This window comes from Lactuca serriola, chromosome 4 (genome assembly GCF_051521515.1).
Source record: "Lactuca serriola cultivar US96UC23 chromosome 4, Lser_US96UC23_V15, whole genome shotgun sequence".
NCBI classification, from domain to species: domain Eukaryota; kingdom Viridiplantae; phylum Streptophyta; class Magnoliopsida; order Asterales; family Asteraceae; genus Lactuca; species Lactuca serriola.
In genome coordinates this window covers 231,094,310-231,111,476 of record NC_136411.1, presented here as the reverse complement: position 1 = coordinate 231,111,476, position 17,167 = coordinate 231,094,310, and positions in this window count along the sequence as shown.

The following is a 17,167-nucleotide window of genomic DNA, read 5'->3' as shown; positions in this document are numbered from 1 at the left end:
GAGTGAAATTTTTGTAGAGGACACGGTTGACTGCTCAGAATTTGTAAAAAGCGAACCTGAAAACCACAAGAATCTAATTTCTGAAAATTCAGTGGAGTTCGCTCGATTGTCCCAACAAAAGTCCCCGATCTTAGCAGAGAAAGCAGTTGTATATCAAAAGGTCAGGACCACTCCAAATCAAGTGTACAAGGTTATTGGAGTAACCAAACATCAGACCGCTGAACTCACAGCTATTGTAAACGAAGACAATGCTGATGGCTGTGATGAGTAATTCTGGTCAGCTCCAATAGATAATGCAAACGAAACGGTAGGCTTATCAGAAAGAACCTCATGGATGAGTAAAGGTAGGTACATACCAGAACCCTTGAATAAGCTAGATAATTTCGATGAGCCAAGTACTAGTGGTACGAAAGACGTTCCTCAAGAGAATGGAAGTTCGGCAAAAGAAGATATTCCCTCTAGTTCCTCAGTTCAAAGTGAATCTCCTACAGTTCAAAGTGAACCAGCCAAGGAGAAACCGAAAATGAAAGCCAATATTCATCATCAACCGAAACAGATGAGGAATAAGAAACGTGAAAGGAACCAGAGATACAGGAAGAATCTCTCTGAAAGGAAACAATTTTGGCAATCCCAAAACGCATATTTCTCACATCAAGACTAGAATCTGAAGTTTGAGAACAATCCTGTCAAAAAGCATGAGAGTCACAACAACCGAAAGCCAAGGTTCGGTTCAGAAGAGAACAACAACCGAAAGCTAAGGTTCGGTTCAGAAGAGAATACCAACCGAAAGCAAAGGTTCGGTTCTAAGAATGACTCCAACCAAAAGCATAGGTTTGGTTCACAGAACGATTCCAACCGAAAGCATAGGTTCGTTTCTGAAGTCAACAGAGATCAAAACTCTAAGGTCAGTCCCACCAATGATCAAAAGCAAAAGGGTCACCTAGAGTCTCCAGCCAAGAAGTCATCTCAACCTAAGCCCACTCCTTCTTATTCATCTAATTCTTCCAATTCATCTCCACCTGGCTCTAAAGCTCATTCTGTTCGTTCTCAAAAATCTCATTCGTCAGCTGAACAAAAAGGCAAACAGAAAGTTAATACATCCACACCAGAGTCTAAACCGAACGCACCCAATCCTAATAAAATAAAAGTTTTCACCATTAAAAATGAAAGATGAAACAACACTTATAAAACGAACATATCTTGTTGACATCTCTCTTACTGTTCCTGTTCCTATGAAAAGCTCACGTGGGCCCAAGAAACTTTGGGTTCCTAAATCGGCTTAATTTTTGCAGGTTATAAGTGACGAGCAGTTCGACGAAGAATGGTACATCGATAGTGGCTGCTCACGTCACATGACAGGGAGGAAAGAAGAGCTCAGGGAATACAGGTCCCTTGCAAATGGTGGCAATGTCAAGTTTGGAAACAATTCTTTCGGCACCATAAAGGGATACGGAATGATAACTAATGGTGATTTTACTATAAGGAAGGTGGCTTATGTGGAAGGACTACAACACAACCTCATCAGTGTATCTCAGCTTGTTGGAGGTACATGTCTCAAAGTCTCATTCGACGATGAAGGTTCTGAAATTATTGAGAAGAAGACGAAGAAAGTTATTCTCAAATTGGAGCGAAAGGGTGAAATGTTTCCTCTAAACCTCAAACCCATCAAAGGAAACCCAGCTATATGCTTGTTATCAAAAGCTCAATCTGACGAAAGCTGGTTGTGGCACCGAAGACTCTCTCATCTCAACTTTAAAGATATCAACAGACTTGTCACTGGAGGTCATGTTCGAGGCCTTCCATTGCTCAAGTTCAACAGAGATCATTTGTGTGCTGCATGCGAAATGGGGAAGCAGAGTCGTCAAAGTCATCCATCTGTTATTAACACAAAAGTTGTTGAACCACTCGAATTACTTCATATTGATTTGTGTGGTCCATCATCTATCGAAAGCATCGGTGGTAGCAAGTATATTCTTGTTATTGTCGATGACTTTTCACGATTTACATGGGTGTTCTTTCTAAAGCTCAAATCTGAAGCGACTCATAAGCTGAAAGTGTTCATCAAGCAGATTGAAGTACAGCTCAAGAAGGTCGTTCACAACATCAGAAGCGACAATGGTCTCGAATTCAAGAACAGGGAATTTGAAGAATTTCTAGCAGAAAAGGGAATAAGTCACAACTTCTCAGCTCCCTACACACCTCAACAGAACGGAATTGTCGAAAGACGAAACCGATCTTTGTGTGAAGCTGCCCGAACTATGCTAAGTTTCACTTCCTTACCTCTTTATTTTTGGGCTGATGCAATTTCTGCTGCTTGTTTTACACAGAACAGGTCTTATCTTAACAATCGATTCACGCTCACACCATACGAGATTCTCAACAACAGAAAGCCCAATGTGAAATTTTTCCATGTGTTCGGCTCACGGTGTTTCATCTTTAACTCTAAAGAACACCGCAACAAGTTCGATGTCAAAGCCGACGAGGGAATCTTTCTGGGTTACTCTCTCACTTCCAAATCATACAGGGTCCTAAACAAGCGTTCGAGAAAAATCGAAGAGACCTATTACGTGACTTTTGACGATAGCTATGTCAAAAAGCTACAGGCCAAAGAAGACACAACTGGGGAAATCTTTCCTCAAACTGGCCAATTCACAGTCTCGATCGCTAATCTATACGAGAAGTTTCTGGAGCTATTTGACGAACCAGAGAAAGCTACTCTCTCAGAAGCAGGCGCAACAGACAACAAGGTAGACCACATGAAGCAAATTGTCGAAGAAGCTGCCAGGAGAATGAACGAAGGGGGATCGAATTCTGATGAACCTCCATCTAACGATGCTTCAGTTGAGGGGGAGCCAAGCTCACATGTTGAGGGGGAGCCAAGCTCTACAACTGCTACCGAAAGTGCTTCTCCAACCGAAAGTCCAACTCCAACCGAAAGTGCTTCTCCAACCGAAGGTGCATCAACGCCTGAAAGTCCAGCACCACAAGAAACCTCTGAACCTCAAGTTTCTCATAGCTCATTAATCGAGGGGGAGCATGGTGATATGTCACTTGACTACGAAAGCCAATCCGAGCCAGAAGAGATGATCAATGCTGAACTAGACCCAACCTTTGATCCAAATTATCCTCCTCTTACCAAATGGACCAGAGATCATCCTATCTCTCAAGTGGTTGGTGATGTCTCCGAAAAGGTTCTGACCCGATCACAACTGAAGGCAAAACAGACATCCTTATTTTCAAAGGTTGAGTTTTTTATGTTTAACTCATTCGTATCAAAAGTTGAACCGAAGACAGTTAACACTGCTCTCGATCACTTCGATTGGGTTCAAGCAATGCAAGACGAACTGAACGAATTTGAAAGGAACAAAGTCTGGCGCCTCATTCGAACTCCTCCAGATGCCTCAGTTGTTGGTCTCAAATGGGTCTTTAGGAATAAAATGGACAAGGAAGGGAATGTTATAAGGAACAAAGCTCGTCTGGTTGTAAAGGGATATTGTCAGGAGGAAGGGATTGACTATGAAGAGACTTTCGCTCTTGTAGCTAGGCTGGAATCTGTAAGAATATTTCTTGCTTATGCTGTCCACAAAAACTTTGAAGTTTTCCAAATGGACGTCAAGTGTGCATTTCTTAATGGAGAACTCGAAGAAACCGTGTATGTGGAGCAACCTCCTGGGTTCGTGAACGAAAAGTATCCAAATCATTGCTATATTCTGGATAAAGTTGTGTATGGTCTTAAACAAGCTCCGAGAGCCTGGTATGAAACGCTAACTAAATTCTTAAAGATGACTAAATTCAAACAAGGTTTGGTTGACCCAACCTTCTTTCACAAAAAGGAAGGTAACCACCTTATGATAGTTCAAATTTATGTCGATGACATCATCTTTGGCTCTACGAATCCCAGCCTAACAGTTGAATTCAGAAAGTTGATGGAGACTAAATTTGAAATGAGCTCAATGGGTCCTATTAACTTTTTCCTTGGTTTAAATATTAGACAGGGACCCGAAGGCATCTTTATCAATCAGGAAGCTTACACGAAGACTCTCCTAGCAAAGTTCGGTATGATGGGAGACTCCAAAGTCAAAGTCCCAATGGCATTCGGCACCAAACTAACTTCATCTCTAGACAAACCGGCTGTTGATATCACGCTCTATTGTCAAATGATAGGCTCACTAATGTATCTTACTGCTAGCAGGCCTGGCATCATGTTTTCTGTGTGTTATTGTGCTCGATTTCAGGCAAACCCACGCGAACCTCACATGCTTGCAGTGAAGAGCATTTTACGCTATCTCAAGCGAACCACCTCCTTAGGTCTATGGTATCCTTCCAACTCAAGCTTCTTCGTTCAAGCCTATTCAGATGATGACCTTGGAGGATGTGGACTCGATAGAAAAAGCACCACTGGCGGCTGTCAATTCCTTGACGGGAAGTTGGTTAGCTGGCAATCCAAGAAACAAACGTGTGTGTCGTTGTCTACTGCCGAAGCGGAATACATAGCCGCTGCATCCTGCACCTCTCAAGTGATTTGGATCCAGAGTCAACTTCGAGACTATGGACTCAATATGAAGAAGATCCCACTATATTGTGACTCTGAAAGTGCAATAAGGATCTGTCATAACCCAGTGCAACACTCTAAAACCAAACACATAGCACTGAGGTATCACTTCATCAAAGATCACGTGGAAGATGGAAACGTCGAATTACACTTTGTTCGAACCACTGATCAACTGGCTGACGTCTTTACCAAAGCTCTTCCTGAAGCATCATTCAACAGAATACTGCAAGGGCTAGGTATGATGGAATCAGAGTCAGTACCTCACACTACCTCTCAACCTCAAACGTAAGAAGCGAAATTGACCGAACGTTCAGGTTCGGTTAAATAATCTGACTCGCTCATCACCACAAAGGTAGTTTTCTTGGTTGTAAATTTCTTGTACAAAGTTGTTTATCTTCTTGTCAAAAGTATTTTCTGATTGCATGTCTCAATTCATTGGTTTTCTAAAATTTTCCAAAACCGAAACCTACCGAAGGTTCGGGTTCGGTTTCTCAAAATTTTCCAAAACCGAAACCTACCGAAGGTTCGGGTTCGGTTTCTCAAAATTTTCCAAAACCGAAACCAACCGAAGGTTCGGGTTCGGTTTTTCAAAATTTTCATGAACAGAAACCAACCGAACGCTCGGGTTCGGTTTTTCAAAATTTTCATGAACCGAAACCAACCGAACGTTCGGGTTCGGTTTTTCAAAATTTTCTTCAACCGAACGCTCGGGTTCGGTTTTTCAAATTTTTCCCAACCGAACGTTCGGGTTCGGTTTTTCAATTTTTTTCCAAAGTTTTTTTTTACTTACTCTTTCTAATTTTTTTTCTTCTTGTTTATTTTTTTTTTCATTATAATTTTTTATTTTTTTTTATTTCTTTAATATATCTCAAAAACTCCAAAAATATTTTTCTCTTTTAATTTTGTTTGTGTGTTTGTTCGTTTATGGGGATATAATTGTTGGATTACTTAAGTGTCCCTAGAAGCATGCTGCTGTATGTGTCCCAAGCCTCATAAGATTTTGAATAATAGCCTTCACGACTTGGTATAAACAAACCTTGTCTTCCCAATAAGGCTACCTCATTTATTCTAATCATGAGCTACCTCACTCTCTTCTCACATGAGTTAAGAGTTTTCTACTTGGTCCTTATTTTCGCAGCAGAGGTACTTTATCTTCTTACACCATCTCCATTATATTTCTCCATTACATTCGTTTCATCAACGTAACCCTTGAGACTCTCAGAAATTACCACTGAGGTTTATGGTTACACAACAACTGTGTTTATGATCTCAGTTTCGTGCCACTACGAGCTGAGTGAAACCCAAAATTCAACACCAATTCTGAATTGACGGTGAACAATTAATTTGCTCAAGTTTTCACCAAAGAATTGACGGATGCACCAACATGAAATCTCAAATTTTATTTTGTGTGATTCCTATGAAATTGTTAAACACCATAACATTTCTTCCCTTGGGATCCAGTTTTTATTTTTTTTGAGATTTTATATTTTCCAAGCCAATTTAATATTAATTCCTACCTACTTGTTCAACAGACTACACCGGTCTCACAAGTACTTTATTCACTTTCTTTCTTATTTCAAGATTAGAATTGTTGAATCAAAGCGAAAGCCACCCTTAAGTAGCCTAATTAAAAGAAGCCTTTCAACATTTATTAATAAGTGTTTGATCGTAATTCAACGGGAATCCACATTAACACTTTAAGGTCTCTCTTGACCTTGAAGGAAGAGATTCGTGCCCGGGATCATTTGTTTCGTGTCATTATTGACATCACAGTCATTCCTAAAAAGAGTTGCTTTATTTCTTTTCTTTTTACAGTCTTAGCACGAATATCTTTGATTTTCCAAAAATCCGTTACTAATTAATTTCAGGCTGATTTATTGCATTGGTGGTTAATTATTAAGACGTGGTCAACAATCATCCACGTGGGCAATTTATTCAAAAGATGCGATTCAAAAAGATAAGACGAAGGGTTGCTGACCCAGGCGGGAAATAAAAGGATTGAATTTCAACCGGTGGTAAAAAGGGGTGCGTGTGAATTTGAAACATCCACTCTTTTACTGACAAAGTGGACGCGTGTGCGAATTTCAAGCGACTCCTCTCTGGCATTTATAGGCGCGTGAGGATTTCAAACGGTTTGTTCTGAAACGGCGCTTGTTGGGCGGCGTGATCCTAGGAATCTGACACTCTCTCTCCTACGTGATCATCGCATGCCTTAACTGTCACGCATAGAAGATTTGAACAAATTTTTCTCTCTCCTTACAATCACTATAAAAGGCAGTCTCCACTCCCATTTACCTCTTTACTGCCTCCGAAATTTCAAGAGAACAAAAACTCCCAAAAGCTTTCCTGTTCATCATCTTCTTCAATCGTCAACAATGGCATAATCATCCTCAGTCCATGCTACCTCACACATCCTTCCCATTCGCCCACAACAATGCTTGGTGATCGATCTAAACCCTCTGGCGTACGACTCTTATATGTCGCCGATCATCGAGTGCCTGAGGTACTCCCAAATAGCTCCTGCTCTCTCCAGGATTGAATCTGTGCCTATGGTGATTCTCTCGCAGGTGTATGCGACTGCCTATTACGACAAAGTAGTTGAGCGCGTCTTCTTCGAGGTTGCTGATCACAAGACCTCCATTTCACGACAACGGTTTGGTACTTTGCTTGGTTTGGCTGCTGACCCATCGAGAATTAATCCGGAGACGATTCCGATTGGGCATCTTTACAACATGTTCTATAACATGGGGTACACGGAGGCGCTCGTCTCCATCGCAAAGTTCAAGAAATCCTGCTTGCCGCCGCAATGGAACGGCATGTTCACAGTCCTCTTCATGGGCTTATCTGAACGGAGCTCAGGATCCGATGGTGCTAGTCCCCACAGCCGAAGAGGGGGAAGACTCAACCGAAGCGAAAGCTTGTTGTCCCCTCTTCTTTGAGTGACTCAGAAGGCGAGAGTTCGGATTCGGACGGCTCTCAACGAGGCGAAACCCTTCCAAGAGGCAACACCCCACCCCGATCTCCTACCCCAGACATGGAAATCCATAACTCACCCATTCCTTCACCCACTCAAACAATCCCTACTTCCATTCCCACAATAAACCCCACTACCACTGTTCCTCCAACCTCTTTCCCTATACCACCACCCATTTTCACAACTGCAACCGAAACCCCACCCGTAACCGAACCACCTAAACTGAAACCCAGCATACAACCGAACCTACCCACACTCAACCACCACCCGAAACTACCCCAACCAACACTCAACCTGAACCTACAAAAACCACCACACCCCCAGCTTCACCACCCCCACCATCTCCAGATCATGCCTCTGATGGAGATAACCCGTTTCTTGGCGGTGAAAACATGACTTTCGATTCGGTCTATTTTAGTCCGTTTCAAGTTCAAAGTCACGAAGAGGATGATGCTCCAGTGACAAAGAAGCATCTTAAGGAGCTTAACGAGAAGGTTGATTTACTTCTTGCTTCTTCTTCCAACAACCAGTCCTCTCTCTCTGAAGCCGCTCTTCAGAAGATTGTTGATGCCTTCTCCAGGGCTCAGCATGATTCGGTAGCTTCAGCCACTGCCGCCATAGACGCCTCTACAAAAGCCTGTGAGGCTGCGACCACAAAAGTCGATAAACTATTCTCAGACGCCTCTTCCCTGTTGAAGTCCTTACAGGAGAGTGTGGATTCTACCAAGACAACTTTGGAACCAATCGTTGAGCAATTGGCAAAGTTCATCTCAACGGAGTTGACATCGTTCGCTACCCTTCGCCAATCAATAAGCGACGACAACTCGGCCCTTCGTGCCTCCATTAATGAGCGCCTCGCTAAGCTTCAAGAGGATCTTGCAGCTGAAAACTCACTAATGGACGTTCTGGCAAGCAAAACTACCGCCCTTAAGGTCAAGAGCACTCAGCTTTCAAACTCTCAACAACAGCTTGAAGCTCTTCGATCCGAACGGGAGGTCATCAAGACATGTGTTTCGGATGTACACGCTGCCTTATCAAACATCCGAGAAGCACACGATCCGATTCTCAACCATTCGGTGAGGCGAACCCTTGCTGAAAAACATTCTCCTGCCATGGACCTTCTCAGCAAAATCGAAGGCTTACCTAGTTTCGTGTCCTATCCGAAACAACGGGGAGAAGAGAAGAAGACCAGATCGAAACCACCTCCTTCCTCCAAAGCTACTCACACAACCGAACCACCTCCAACTGGTCAAACTTCGGGTTCGGGTGTGAAGGATAAAGGGAAGAATATAGCTGAGGAAGAAGATGAAGATGAAGACAAAGAAACCATTGCGGACATGTTGAAACGAAAGAACAGTCGCAAAGTTGATGAAGATGTCAATCATGTGGCGTGAGAGGCTGAAGAAGCCGAACGCAAGAAGAAAGAAGCCCACGATCTCCTTGATAGCAGGAAGACTCTCTTCCCTGCCTGGACTCGGGAGCGAATGATCAAGGAGGCCATAGACACTCCCAGCATCCTATGGCTCGAGCCGGTGATTTCCTTCGACTGCTATAATTCTGTCGATTCGCAGTTCGACATGCCGTTGACTCGAAAGGCGTTTATCTTCCACGCCTTCTCAAATATTTTTGAAGTCCCTCATCCGAACCCTGAGGTTGATAGGGAGCTCATCGATTTCTATCTGAAGGTTGCTCGTCCTCAGTATCTAACATGGAGCACCCAGAAGATAGTGAACGTTCGAGTTTTGAAGCCTTACACCGAAGGAAGATTCATCAATGTTCGGTTCAAGGTGATTCGAGGGTCTGCAAAAACTGAACATCATATATCCCTGGAAGATCTACCGAACCTAAATCCTCATGATTGGATCGTCTTGCATAACATCCTCTTGACGAATGAAGTTGAATATGGTCCGATTATAGACCATCTCAAAAGGATGTTAGTCTGTTACATTATGGAGGTAGCCCTAATGGATCAGGAGGTAGCCACTATCTTCAAGAAGAAACCGAAGATAGCTCCTGTGGGATCGGCCAGTGATCTCAATCAGATGAAAATGGGCAAGATTGACCCGAGACGCAATTCGGTCATGTTCACTAGAGCAGAAGGACAGAAATGTCTCTTTGCTTTAGCTGACAAACATCTTTACACCACTGCTTGTCTAGAGCACGTGTTGTCAATCGTCCGAAGGTGTAAAGAGAATGCAGCGGATGATGTTAAATACTTCGAAGATATGATCCAATGGTATATCAGTTTTAGACAGACGATACTGGCTCTTATCTCGCGTCTGTTTAATACCGTGAAGAAGAAAGTACCTGCCACCGCTGCTGGCCCAAGTAACAAGTGAAGGTCTCGCTCCAATTGACGCAAAGGGGGAGATTGTTGGGTTGAAGATTCGCTCAAGGATTGCGTCATTGGGCTCGGCTTTTAGTCCATATGTTTTATGCTCCGGTTTGGGCCTGTCCAACCGAGAGCCCGTTAGGTTTATTATATAAGTATATGCTTGCATGCATATTAGGTTAACGATCTAGAAGACGATAGCATTACGATAGCATTACAGTTTTCTCTCTTTATCGTTCCTGTAAACCTACTAACTCTCTACAGTTGATGTTCTTAATCGAGCTCTTCTGAGGGTTTTGTTTTAATCATTCGACACGTTTGATTCATCCTTGACATGTTCTTTACTTTCGTGTTCTTGCTGTTTAATATTTATTCACCTGTTTAAGATCTAATCGATCTTCAAGATTAAGTTTTAATCTCATCATATATATATATATATATATATATATATAGAGAGAGAGAGAGAGAGAGAGAGAGACAGAGAGACCCCTCCCCTTTCACTTTTTCTCCCTTTGGCTACACTGCTACTTTCTCTCTCTAGAATCTTCATCCAAGAACCCCCCCAAAGGCATCAAAAACATAAGTAATCCATCCCTAGCTCGTTATACTTGAAAGATCCCTTGATTCTTCATGTTTTAGGTCATGGTTTTCATCCTTTGAAGGTGTACGGCCGCACACCTTCATGAGGTGGCCGTACCCACCTTCAAAAGGCTCTCCAAAAAAAGATTTTGGGTCCCTATCTCCTAGTTGGACTTGGTATTAGCCTTAATGCACCTCAAAATCGACATTTTGGGCATGGATGAAGAGTGTATGGCCCCACACCCCTCTGTACGGCCGCACACACACCCAACTGGCCTTACACCCACTTTGATGATCATAGTAGGCCTCAAACTTGCAATACAACTAAGTAAGGACCTAGAACACCTCATTGAAGCAAGTATGAACCTTGAATACACCTCAAAAATACCTTCCCACATGAGTGTACGACCGCACACCCATGGTCGTACACACCTTTAAGGTGGTCATACACCCTCATTACTCAATCCTATAAGGTTCTAACACTTAGTGCGAGTAGTTCCAAGTCCCGGGAGTGTTTCCCAATCATATGTAGTAGCGAAATACCTTCATTTTGACTCCTTTATGTCTCATTACATGTCAAATAGGATCCAATCATGTTCAAGGCTTCACTTGAACATCTGGCGTTCCGTATCGATCTTTCATTCAAAACGCCCGAGGTGAGCTCATACCCCTATGCTTTTATAAAGTATATTATTTGGTTAATATAATTATATGTTTAGTATGCTTTTAGCATGGAAAACAGTTTTACCAAACGATTAAGAAATCAACTCGTAGAAAAAGTTTTCAAAATTAAGGCAATGAACTCGTGAATTATATAGTAAAATGTGTTATTTTATAAAGAATTCATGGAAATCATAAACAAGATCTTTAGTATTATTACTTGTAAATTTGTTAGTCTAAAGTTGGAGGCACGTCCTAGGTAACACCCCCACAGAATCAGGGTGTAGGACTAGGACTTGTAACCAGAATCTCTTGGAGGGAGAATGTGACTGTTGTGTATAGATCTATATGGGACCGACTATCCCGCACCTTACTGCTAGCTACAGTTGGACCTTCAGGTCCAGGGGTAACAAAGTCATAAAAAGATACTGGCCCCATTCAGGCCATGTCAAGTCTATGTAAGGTCATGACACTCGCAACCTACATAGCAGTAATTTACTTTTGTAATAATGAAACAAGCGAACTAACCTCAAAGTAATAACTAGTTTAATTACTATAGGATATTAATAATACCTTTAGGATTTAGTTCACCACGTATTTATTAGTTTTATTTATATAATAAGGCTAATATACCTCACAGGGAGCAAATAGGGTTTTCACGAAAACTACGTCTAACGATATAAGTATGGTAGATGCTTGTACACCTCAGACTAGAGTAGATAACCAACCATCAACTTTTAAGGAAAATATAGGATTTTCCCGGGATAACTCGATCTTCCATAAATAAATTGTTTAACAAATAACTAACGGATATTCAAACACCTTTCATAAGAAAGTATAGGATTTTCTTAAGGAACACTTTTCAAAAGGATCAAAGAAACAGTTTCCACCAAAACTAAATGCTTATGAACTCACCAGCTTGATGTTGATATTCTTTCAAACTGCTTGTATTCTCAGGGATATATAGACAGGTACTTCCAGGATTTTGGAGAAGTCGGCGTGATAGAGTCTCGTCTTTTCATTTTACTTTGATATGAACAAAACTATGCATTAAGACAATGTAAAACCTTTTTCATGTTTGTATTCAATGTTTGGTTATGTTTACTATGCTTGCTATGATACAATTGTTGTGATACTACATATGACGTCACCCGCTCCCGGACGTTTCCGCCGTTACTTATGACGGTTCGGGGGTGTGACAGAAGCTCTGCAAATGTTGATCGTAGCTCTGAAACATTCTGTTTTATACACGAAAATGTTCAATTCTTTTAGTGTACCATTGTATTGGATATCTCTAGCAGGATCTACAGCAATGTACATCAAAGCTCTTGATGTTATTACCTTCCACCTGATGAATGACAATAAGCTTTGTCTTTCCAAGAAACTGTTTTGTCAAATTTTGGAAGTTCCTAATTCTCCACCATATTGTGTTCTATCGAATGATCAAGTCATCCACATGTTCAATGAAATGGGCCATCAACCTCCACTTACCAAGATTAGTCAGTTCAAGAAGTCTGGTCTTCCTTTATTCTGGAACTTTCTTTTTGGTATTTTTCTCAGATGCCTTGCTGGTCAGAGTGTTGGTTTGGACAAAGTGAGGATGGAGGTCTATGTTACGGTTGTAGTAATTTATTATGACCTTGTTGTGGATTATTCAGGTCAAATGTGGAAAGAATTTTTGAAAAGTGTTGAGAATAAAAATATTGTTCAAGGAATATCGTGTGCTAGGTATTGGAGTTTAATTCTTTAGTATATGTATGAAAAAGAAGGAATCGAGGTTCCTGCTGATGAACAAACTGCTAAGTTCTTGAAGTATAACTTTCCAAATGAGATTGAGGATGATTCCGAAGTGTTTCCGAACATTGCACGAATTCCAGACGCTATGCTCATGCGTGTTTATCCAACAAGTTCTGTTTTGATGACATATTTGGCTTCAATCAATCCAGATGAAGAAACTAGTATTCTGTTGGCTAAACGAGATGCAGGTTCTTCCAAGAAATCTCGAAGATCCAAGAAGACTGAGCAATGGATTGTTGTCGCTACTGAGCCTGTTGTGGTTTCAGTTGTCGAAACTCATACCAAAATATTCCTTTTAAGTCTGGTGTTCTTAAAAGAATCAAGTAGGAAGCTCATCCTTCTCGAAAGTCACCAGAACGGTCTTCCAGTTTTTCTCCTCCATTTAGTAGCAAGCCTCATGTTACTCTAAAATAGTTATTATTCGGGAAATTCAAGCTCCTGTGTCCCCGTTATCAAAGAAGATAATAGCTACTGATATGGCAAAAAATATTTCCAAGAAGCATAAAAAGCGAAATTTGGTCCTTCAAAAAGTATCTTTTGAAGAAGAAGAAGTTTCAGAAACTCCTGAAGCTATTCTTTCAAAAAGTCTTTCGACTCCTAAGCAAACACCAATCGTTCAACTCGAGGTTTCGTTAACCAAGTCAAGTAATGAGGAGGTTCAAACCTCTAGCATTCTTACATACATATCTGATACGGTTGTAAATGTTACTATGGGTGAAGAGGAGTCGAATAAAGAAGTTTCCATGGTCACTCAAGGTATTATCGAAACTTCTACAGTCAGTACCCTTGTTTCTTTACCAGCCTTTATTATTCGTACACATCCAGTCTCGTCTTCACCAACCTTCACTCAAATTCTCAATCAACCTTTCACTTCTCTATTTTCTTCCCAATCTACTAATCCAACAAAATTTGTTGATGATACAACCAATGATGATGGAGGATTTGGAGGAACTTTTGATGAACTTCAGTTTGATCCAGAAGAAGAAGATATTTCTAATCACATGTTGATGTCAGGAAAACAATTTAAGATTCTGAACAAAAAGCTTAACTCGATCATTCAGTCCCAAGTAGATGCAGGGGGACACGATTCTATGTCTAGTATTGAAGTGGATGTCATGCTAAAAGCACAAGAAGCTCGATTGTTCAATAAGTTTTCTAATTTGCTTAGTGCTTCTGAATCTCGAATCCTTGAGAAGGTGGATAGCAATGACAAGACTAATGAGCTTAGGGTTAAGTCTCAATCTTTAAATTTTAAAGAAGAAGTTCGAGATTTCAAGAGGGTTGCTAAAGAACGACATGTATTTTTTGTGCAAGATGTGACAAAGGTGAGGGAGGATGTTAATTTGAAAATTCAAGAACTTCATGACGACATGCACAAAGAGATTGCTATTTCACAACAAGACTATGTGTCTCTCAATCAGAATATGGATATTATAGCAGATGTGGACACGAAGTTTGTCAAACTATATGAAGCCTTGATTCCTCAAATTACTTAACTATCTTCCAATGAGTTTAAAGCATTAATCTCTAAGCCAGGCTCATCTCCTCTGACCACACCAAAATTTTTATCTCAAAAATTTATGTTGTTGGATCTGTTCTTCACAAACAGTTGGCACCATTATCTCGAATTCTCAATCTTTTACCATCGAATGTCCCTCGTGTTGTCAAAGGGGTGAAGGGGGAGAAAAGAATGTTCAAGAAGGTAAATCTTCAAAAATTTCAAAAGGGGTTGAACAGACAAAAAAAATTGAGAAGATTGTAAGTATTGGTGAAGTAACGAAAGTTGTATCTACTCAAGTCCCAACACTTATAGTTTCAAAGGTGAATACAACTGAAGCCATCAAGACAACAACATGACCCATTCTAAAGGGAATTGTTATCAATTCTTCTACTGAAGGAGGAATTTCAAGTTCTTCGAAACCAAAACCTTTTGAAGATGATGGAAAAAGGAAGGGGATTTTGGTTGAAAAATCAAAAGAAGAGAAGAAGGGCAAAGTTGAAGCTGAAATGGATAAACATAGGAAGATACAAAGCATATTAAGATTTCGTGAAAATGATCCACCTGGTATGGATAAGGGAGATCCAAAGAAGGTGTACAGCTATGAGAGTATTAAAGGAAGAGTTGCTTTCAATCATATGTATGCATTTGAGAAAAAGCCAAAGAAAAGCTATTCTATCACTAACACTGATATGAGTCAGCTTGATTTTCCAATAAATGAAATGATGTTCATCATGGATCAGTACAAGATAATTGAGAAATTCGATAACAAAGATGATTATATTCATATGAAACTTAGGCTTCATGATGTTGTTGGGAAAGAACCAGAAGAAATATGGTTATTGGTGAAGATCAAGAAGGTGATCAGCATAACAAAAGATGTATTGTTCGAAAATATGATACATAATTTTTGATATCATGTTGTAAGGGCAAACAACCAAGTATGCGATTTCTCAGTTGCTGATTTTCCACTAATGAACTTCAATGAACTGATTCAAGTTGCATTAATTTTGAAAGACATGAAGGCTTCGCAACTTCAAGGGAATGATAAAGATGTTTTGAGCCTTGGTCTTGGTTATATCAAAATCTTTATAGATAGTTAATATGATTGTCTAGAATTGACTGATGTGGAGTTCGCATCAATAATGGGAAAGGCGGTGAATGTTGCTATGGAAGCTATGAAGACCTAAGCTGAACTGAAGAAATATGTTGATGGGGAGATATTGCCACACCCCAAAACCAAGAACAGCAGAAATGTTCTGGGACGGAGGACGTCATGTACAGTATCACAATAATGAAAAGTAATAAACAAGCAACAACATCATCCATTGCATTAATAATATAATTTTAATACAAGTGTGTTCTGTCAAATTATAATAGACACTAACATATAAATCAAAATGAAAGATGAGACTTGAACGAGCTCCATCTTCTCTAAACCTTGCATCGGTACTTGTCTATTGTTGAGATGAGGATACAAGTTATTTTGAAAGAGAGTATCAGCTTTAAAGCTGGTGATATCATAAGTATTTTAGTGTCTTAATTTGTATGTAAGTATTTGTATGACACGTAATGAAAGACTAGAAAATGTTTTGAAAGAAAGTTCTCCTAAGTATGAAAATGTTTGTAAAACAACTGTAGACGTTTGAAAAACCCTAGAAATCCCTATGATTCCTACTAGTATAAAAGGGAGTCTTCTACCAAGACCTAACTGTTATGAATGTAGCCTTCTACCAAGACCTAACTGCTCTGAATGTAGCCTTCTACCAAGACCTAACTGCTCTGAATGTAGCCTTCTACCAAGACCTGACTGCTCTGAATGTAGCCTTCTACCAAGACCCGACTGTGTTACTATTATTATTATTATAAGAAATTGTATCCTTTGGTACTAGAATACTCAAATAATTCACCTCATCGGTTATGTGAATGAGTCACAAGATAGAGGTAACAATATAAATAACCTAAGCGTTATCCTTTTGTACTAATATAACTAACAGTGTCAACTGAAGACATCCGTAGATGTACATTTACCTATGTTCCTAACAGCTGGGTGTAGGAATAGTTAGTCCCTTAAAGTATACCTGTAACGGTATCAACTGTAGACATCCGAGGATGTGCTTTTACCTTTGTAGCTAACAGAGATTCTAGGAATGGTTAATCCCGCAACGTATCCTTTGGTACTATGATATTAAATCCAATCTATCTCGTCGATTATGTGATTATATCACAAGGTAAAGATAAGAATGAGGATTATATAACATAATCTATACATATAAAATGTACTAGTAACTCATCATATGTTATCCATGTAAACGTACTCATGTAAGTGTACTCATGTAAATGTACTCATGTAGATGTATCTATGTAAGTGTACTCATGTAAGCGTATATATGTAAACGTATTCATGTAAATGTACTCATGTAGATGTATCTATGTAAGTGTACTCATGTAAGTGTATATATGTAAACGTATTCATGTAAATGTACTCATGTAGATGTATCTATGTAATAGTATAGTAATGTACTGTAATGTTCTGCGTGTGCTAGCTGTAACGTGTGTTCTCTCTCTATCTAGCATGTATAGTAATGTACTATGTGTACTAGCTGTAACGTGTGTTCTCTCTCTATCTAGCATGTACAGTAATGTACTGTAATGTTCTGCGTGTGCTAGCTGTAACGTGTGTTCTCTCTCTATCTAGCATGTATATTAATGTACTGTGTGTACTAGCTGTAACGTGTGTTCTCTCTCTACCTAGCAAGTATTGACTCATGAATG